Consider the following 8,637-nt stretch of genomic DNA (forward strand, 5'->3'; position numbering starts at 1 on the left):
GCTTCCCTGCTGATACAGCTGGGAATAAACTGGAGAATATTTTTTCACTGTGGTTTTATTGTTATTGCAAAGCAGAAGCGTGTCTAATTTTCTATTTCTTGTAAAAGTGATTCCCCTTATAAACAGATCATTTATCACAACATTGGCTCAGTAATAGCATTACAATGGAAACACCAGTTAGAAAACCAATAATATCATTATAAAACTCCATCTCAGCTTTCTAGGGGAAATGAATCAGAAGAAAAAATGGTGATGTGTGCTGCCTGGAGGAAGGAGAGGCAAATTTAGATAATCACCTCCACTGAAGAAATAATGAAATTTAGGTTTGTACTAAATTCAAGCTGCAAAAACTATAAAAATAAAGGAAAAGAATGCCTTGTAGTCCAATTTTAAGGCACAACATCAAAATCTTTATTTAGTGCTATTTTTGTAGCTGATTCACCCTATCATCTGGGAATTTTAGTGTTTTTAACAGTAAATTAAAAATAATGATATAAATCAGAAAATTTATTATTTAATATTTTGATAGCTATAAATTGCTGTATATATCTACTTACATTAATGTGAGAACTGAGTGATTTTCTTCAAACTGAATAGATTTGATGGCTGCAAGATCCACTGTTAGGTTTTGAAAAGAACTGAAGGACCTAAATATGAGCTGGCTATCAAAGAGTATCAGGTTTTTTATAGAATTGTAGAAGAATATACCATTGTGGTGCTATCATTTCCTGAAAGGAAATTAATTTAAATTAAAAAGTCATTTATTTAAATGAACTTTTGATTTGGAGGCCATGTCTAGTCCCTAGGTTTTCAATGCTATGAACGCGTGGGGTCAGATCATTCTTTTGTTATGGAGGCTGTCCTATGCATTGTAGCATGTTTAGCGGTTTCCCTAGGATCTACCCACTAGATGCCAGTAACATTCTCCAATTGTGACAACCAAAATGTTTCTAGACATTGCTAAATATGCCCTCAGTTGAGAATCACTGGTCTAGTAGAGTAATCACTGTAGAGTGGCTCTTCTGGCAACTCAGTGATTACTTACCACGGGTCATCAATAGAGTGTCTATCTCTTTTCATATTCTTGGTATCAACTAGCCAGAAGACTCTGGATCCAAACAACCATATCCACACCTCCTTCTATTACTGTCTTCAGCAACCCCTACTTCTTTAACTTGCTTATTTCAATGTTTTACATTTATTAACGTCTAACTAATCTTGCTTACACAACATCCCACCCTGGCAAGAGATCATGACTACAAGATTAATTATGTATCTTATCACCTCTATCGTTCTCCTGTTTTCCTTCACTCATTTTTGGTTCACAAGAATCAAAACCATTTCTACATTTTATATATATATATATATATATATATATATATATATATATATATAAAGAAAAACCATTTCTACAAACCACAGTCATCACCTAAAGTAAATCAGAAAAGAATCAGTAAGAATTTCAGTCAAAAATGAAATGTATGGGTGTCTGGAGATTTGGCACCTTACAAAATCTACAACATCCTTACACTGAACACCTAGAAATATTGACCAGGAAATGCTTTTTAAACCCTATTGAATGTACAGCATACATCACAAGAAAATAAAGGGAAATTCCAGGGATGAAAAGCAAAGAAGAAAACTGGAAACAACCCAAATATCCACCTACAATGGGCTGAATAATAAATTATTTTATATTCATGAAATGGAATATTTATGTCAATGGGAATTAATGAATTACAACTACATGAAACAACATAAATGAGCCTTACTAACATAATGAGGAGCAAAATAAAACCAGACACAGAAGAGTATATGCTGTGTGATCTCATTTATATAAAATTTGAAACTAATATATGGTGTTAGAAGTTAGGATAGTGGTTCTCCTTGGGAGGGGTAATAACTGGAAAGGGTGCTAGGTTTCCTACTAGCAAATGGAGAGAACAGATAAGTTTGTTTGCCTTAGACTGGATTCGCATTTAGAAAAAATAAGTCTCTTTGGAAAAGTTATCATCTAGATCCAAGTCACATGCAGTTAGGGGGGTCCACATTTCTACTTTATACTGGTTTCATGGCCCAGAAATCCCCAGAATAAAATATTATCTGAAAAGTTGGCCTAACATGGGAACTCCTTAGTTGATAGAAATGCTCTTGTCTTGATTGTGGAGGTGGTTACACAAATGTTTACATTTGTGAGACCTCATCAAACTGAAAGTTAAAGGAGGTGAATTGCATTGTAGGTAAAATATAACTGGAAAATAAACTGATTAAAAAGATATAGTTGGTGCTGGGATGGTAATATTCTTGTTGTCCCTGACAGAAGCAAGCACAAATTCACTCTGGTAGGACACAGTCTCAAGTTGAAGATGGGATTACAATGGAAATTATAAAACACAGAGAGAAATGAACCATCTTGAACAAAAATCAGCAGACAGAACACAATGGTATTCCTAGAATGTCAGTTAGGACAAGTACTGGATAGAGTTGGACTGGGTAAATTAAGTATGTTGAAAATAATTAAAGCCATACAAATGGAATAGGAAGCCAAAGAGAGAAATAAAAAAAAAAAAAAAAAACATTAAAAAATTGGAAGTTCAAGAGAGAATGGTAGATTCCATTGGAAACAGAACAATCAGCATTATAAGAGAACCAAGGAGAACATCTAGTAGTGAAAAATATAGTCTTTTAAAACCCACCAATCAAAGACTGCAAGGAACATAACGGTAGCCAAAAAAAACCAGCTTTAAAACCAGCTTAAGAAAGAACAAAGTTGGAAGACTCCCACTTGCCAATTTTAAAACTTATTCAAAGCTACAGTGGTAAAAACAACATGGTACTAGCTCATGGACAATGGGCAAACATATGGACCAATGGAATTCAACTGGGAGTTCAGAAATAAACCCTCATGTGTATGAGCCATTAATTTTTGACAAGTGTGCCAAGTTTCCACTCAAGTGGGAAAGAATAGTTTCTTCAACAAAAGGTGCTGGGAAAATTGAATACCCATATGCAAAAGAATGAAGGGGACCCCAATCTCCCACCAGATTTTTTTAAAAATGCATCAAATATCTAAATATAATAACTAGTACTGTAAAACTCCTAGAAGAAAATTTAGGGAAGCATCTTCAGGACCTTGTGTTAGACAATGGTTCCTTAACTTATACACCAAAAACATGAGCAAACAAAAAAATTAAAATTAAAATTAAATAAATGGGACATCATCAAAATTAAAAAGTTTTGTGCATCAAAGGATTTCATCATGAAAGTAGAAAATAATCTTCAGAATGGGATAGAATATTGGAAACCACATAACCAATAAGGGTTTAATATCCAGAATATATTTAAAAATTTTGCAAATGAACAACAAAAAGATTTTTAAAACACAAAAAATTGGACAAAAGAGTTGAATAGACATTTCCCTAAAGAAGATATAAAAATGACCAAAGAGCCCATGAAAAGATACTCAACATCATTAGCCAATAGGGAAATATCAATCACAACTACAATGATACCATATCATACCCACTAGAATGGCTACTATTTTAAAAAATGAAAAATAATAAGTGTTGAAGAGGATGTTGAGAAATAGGAAACATTCATTCATTGTTGGTGAGAGATGTAAAATGGTACAGCCTCTATGGAAAACATTATACAGTTCCTCAGAAAGTTAAGTATAGAGTCACCTATGACCTGGCAATCACACTTCTAGGTATATATCCAAAAGAATTGAAAGCAGGGACTTGAACAGGTATCTACAACTGATGGTCATAGTGGCATTATTCACAATTGCCAAAAGATAGGAGCAATCCAAGGGTCCATCAACCGATGAAGGGATAAACAAAATGCAGTATATACATAGAATGGATTATTAACTTGCTGTGAAAAGGACAACATAGATGAATTTTGAAGACATCATATTCTGTGAAATAAGCCAGACACAAAAGAACAAACATTGTATGATCTCATTGATATGAAATAATTAGAATAAGCAAATTCACAGAGTCAGAAACTATAATACAGTTTATCAGGGGCCAGGGAGAGAGTAAGGAATAAGGAATTAATTCTTAATTAGAATTTCTGCTTGGGGTAATAGGAAAGTTTTGGTAATGGATAGTGGGAATGGTGGCACAACATTGTGAGTGTAAATAACAGCACTGAATTATATATCTGAATGTGGTTAAAGGGGGAAATTTTAGGTTGCATATATGTTACTAGAATAAAAATTTAAAACCAGGGAAGGGGAGCAGGCATAGCTCGGTAGTTTGAGCCTGCTTTCCATATACAAGGTACTGGGTTCAATCCCTGGTACCTCCTAAAAAACAAAAAGAAAAACAAAAAACAAACCAAAACAGAGAATTGCCCAACAGAAGAGTGAACCCTAATGTAAACTATGGACTATAGTTAATAATACAATTATAATAATATTCTCTTATCAATTGTAATAAAATTACCACACTAACGCAAAAGGTAATAATGGAGATGGGTATATGGAAACTTTGTATTTTTTGCATGATTTTTTGTAAACCTACAACTTCTCTACTTAAAAAAATTAAGGACCCTCCCCTTTAAAAAAAGCTAGTTTTATTTAGCTTGTTCCAGCAAGAGAGAATTCCCACCAGAAAAATTGTGGGGCTGATTTATTATAGGACTTGGGCTTGAACTGGATGACTCTAAGGAGGGCTTAAGGAAGTTACAGCCAGTTCTGGATTGGATGTTGACCAAAAATAGGGGAAATGTGGTGATTGAATATCTTGTTAATTTTTGTCAAGGAAGAAGGAGTGGTTAAACATGGAGTTGAGTTATGATTGATAAAGCAGAAATCCTCATGTTATTCAGAAGAGTGGGATGATTAGTCATTTTTATGAATGTTTCAGTGTCCTTTCTGTCTTGTTCCAAACGCAAATATGAGTTGGCCTTATCTGATCATTATTCACATTCTGTTAGCATTGTAATCATACATCTGGGAACATCATGGTCTAGCAGCCAGCTGCCAGCTGAGCACTTTTTCATTTTGTCAAGTTATTAAAAACCAAACCAAACAAACAAAAACCCCAAGAGATAGACTAATCACCAAATTTGACTTAGCTGAAGTGAGTATTAACAAACTAGAAGATAAGACTGAGGAAATAACTCACAATGCAGCATAGAGACATAAAGAGATAGAAAAATATAAGAGCAGATTAGAAACGTAAAGGATAGAATAAAAAGGACCAGTGTACATTTTAATAGATATTCAGCAAGTAGAGAATAAAGAGGAAAAATAGAAAGGTAATATTTAAAGTGACAATGGCTGAGAATTTTCCAGAATTGGTAAGAATTGATATTGATTTGATTTTTCCAGAAAGATATAAAAGCTCATTCAGATAGAACAATGAGACTAGAATATGATAAATAAAAGTAAAATTGTACTGAGAAAAATTTAAACATATGCGGGTGAAAATACTGAAGAAAAATGAAAAAAACAAACAAACCCTAAATGAAACCAGAAAAAAAAACAGAGATTATCTATAAAGGAATGGCATTAAATTATCAAAAGATTTCTTAATAGCAAAAAAAAAAAAAAAAGAAGAAAATACAATAATAACATCAAATGACTGAAAAAAATATCTGTACTGGAAATTCTATTCATAGCTATACTATTATTCAAGAATGAGAATGACATTTTCAGATACATACTTTACCACTAACACACTACAGCTGAAAGAATTTCTCCATACAGTTCTAGAAGAAAGGAGCAAGATATAAGGAAGAACAGTGAACAAAGAAACTTGAAAGGAAGTGGATAAATTTAATAGTGACTATATTAATATAAAATAATAATGATCAATGAGGGTTAAAATCCAATAATTATTATGATTTTAGGAGAGAACTAAAATACTGGACAAAAATAAGGATTGGGCAGATGGGAGTCAAGGCATTCTAGAAACTTCTTGCACAGAAGGAGAGAAGAGATAATGATTCACTTACGATTTTGTCAAGTTGAGTGAAAATTTTAGGGTAAACTGCTCAAGGAATACAAATGGAATATTATCTTCCAAATCAGTTGAAGGAAACAAGAGAGAAAGGAGAATATGTGATTAATCCAATATGAGATTTTTTTTTAAAAGAGTAATGAAAACCAGAGAAAATCAGGTAAGCATAAATCACACACAGACACACAAGATTGTAGAAAATTGTGCAAACATGTCGAGAAGCAGAATAGTTGTAATTAAACCTACTTATTAGAACACAAAGATGGTCAGATTGGGAGAAAAAATCCATTCTTATGTTTTTTTACAACAATTCCAAAACTCTAAAACTAAGGATTTAGAAAACTTGAAGGCCAAAAGAATGAAAAAAGATATATCATGCAAATACCTACCAAGAGAAAACTGAAGAAGCCACTGTAAAATAGTCTCCTCAAAACAACTAAAAACATCATGAGTTATAAAAGAGGGTAGAAACCTAATAATTAAAGGACAAAACCAGGAAAATATAACAACTCTAAATTTTTATGCACTGGCCTCAAATATACATAATAAAAATTAACAGTTATAAAGATAAATGGACAAATCCACAATCATCACAGGCCATCTTAGCACATCTCTCTGTTGAGAGATTAAGCAAATGGCAATTTTTTAAATCTTTTTTTTTCTCTACCCTTCCTGCCCCCCACCCCCAGTTGTCTGTTCTCTGCGTCTATTTGCTGCATGTTCTCCTTTGTCCACTTCTGTTGTTGTCAGTGGCATGGGAATCTGTGTTTCTTTTTGTTGTATCATCTTGTTGTGTCAGCTCTCCGTGTGTGTGGCACCATTCCTCGGCAAGCTGAGCTTTCTTTCGCACTGGGCGGCTCTCCTTATGGGGCACACTCCTTGCGTGTGGGGCTCCCCTACGTGGGGACACCCCTGCGTGGCAGCGCACCCCTTCCATGCATCAGCACTGCGCATGGGCCAGCTCCACATGGGTCAAGGAGGCCCGGGATTTGAACCGCGGACCTCCCATGTGGTAGACGGATGCTCTAACCACTGGGCCAAGTCCGCTTCCTGCAAATGGCAATTTTAAAGAATGTGGAAGATCTGAATACAATTAACAAACTTGATCTACTAGACATATATAAAACTTTGCACCTAACTGCTATAGAACAAGCATTCTATTCAGGCACACAATTTGTCAAAAATGTCAATGAACTAGGTTACAAAGCAGGTCTCAACAAATTCCTCATTTATGAGATGTTTACTCTGTGCCAGGTACTGGCTTTATGCCTTAGTACTTTACATGTCTTAACTGGTTTAATCTGCACAACAACTCTGCTTGGTTAGATACTATTATCCACCCCATTTTAGAGATGAGAAAACTCAGGTAAAAAGAAATTAAGGAAATTGCCCAAGTTCATCAACTGATAAGTAGGAGATGGGGATCCAAACTAATCCAGTCTCCATGACACCATTTTATTTTTATAGAGAGAGAAATTTTAAAAGACACATGTTTTCCTTTGCTTTCTATAAGAAATAGAATCCAGTTAAGTCCCCTTTAACAAACCCCTTGCAGTTTGATTCCCAACCTCTTCTCCCCAGGAAGGATATGTATCCTTCCAGTTTACATTTTATACTTTAATAAACACACACTTGCTACTATTAAAAAGGTGTACTATTGTTTTTCATGAGTGTGTGCAAGCAAGCGTGCACATTATGCATGGACATCGTTTTATTTTTTATTTTTCTTTCTTCTTTGCATAGGAATCAATTTTGATAATTATATGGAGAACGTAGAGAACCAGGGTATTTTGAGTAGAAAAAAAAAAAGTTTTTGTTAAAACAGACAAAGCAAAGAAAAGTGAATAATTTAGTAAGACCAGAGCATAAGCTATATGACAGCAAGTGACTTGAGACATACATTGGGACCAGATTCAAAGTAGTTTTTTAAGTTACAGAAGAAGTTTGGGTTTTATCCTGCAGAAAACAACTGAGAAGTTAATTTTTTCTTTCTAAGCAGGGTAGTAGTAATTTCATATCTTTTAAAGTAAATCATTATTTTTTTAAAGATTTATTTATTTCTCCCCACCCACTCATTTTCACATTTGCTGTATCTATGCATCTTCCTTTTTTAGGCGGTACTAGGACCTGAACCCAGGACCTCCTGTGTGGGAAGGAGGTACCTAATCGCTTAAGCCACCTCTGCTCCCTGCTTTGTTGGGTCTCTCATTACATTTTCCTTCTTGTGTTTCTTGTTGTGTCATCTTGTTGCATTGGCTCACTGTGCCAGCCCATCACATCAACTTGCTGTCTTGCTTATCTTCTTTAGGAGGCACTAGGAACTGAACCCAGGACCTCCCATGTAGTAGGAAGGAGCTCAATAGCTTGAGCCACATCTGCTTCCCTAAAGCAATTTATAGACATCATAATGGTGCATGCCAAATACAACTAATATTCCTAATAAAACAAACAGTAAGTCCCTTAACACATCTAATGCCCTCTTGATATTAAAATTTTTCCAGTTGTACCCTCAGTCTGTTTTATTTAATGAACACTATTACTTTTTCCATGCCATTAAAATACTGAAGCTGTAGAGTGTTCCATTTTTAGAGTTGCTCAATTTTCCCTTTTGATATTGTTTTAACTTTATCCTCTACTGCCCTCATATTTCTCATAAACTGGAATA

This window comes from Dasypus novemcinctus, chromosome 6, assembly GCF_030445035.2.
Source record: "Dasypus novemcinctus isolate mDasNov1 chromosome 6, mDasNov1.1.hap2, whole genome shotgun sequence".
Classification (NCBI taxonomy): domain Eukaryota; kingdom Metazoa; phylum Chordata; class Mammalia; order Cingulata; family Dasypodidae; genus Dasypus; species Dasypus novemcinctus.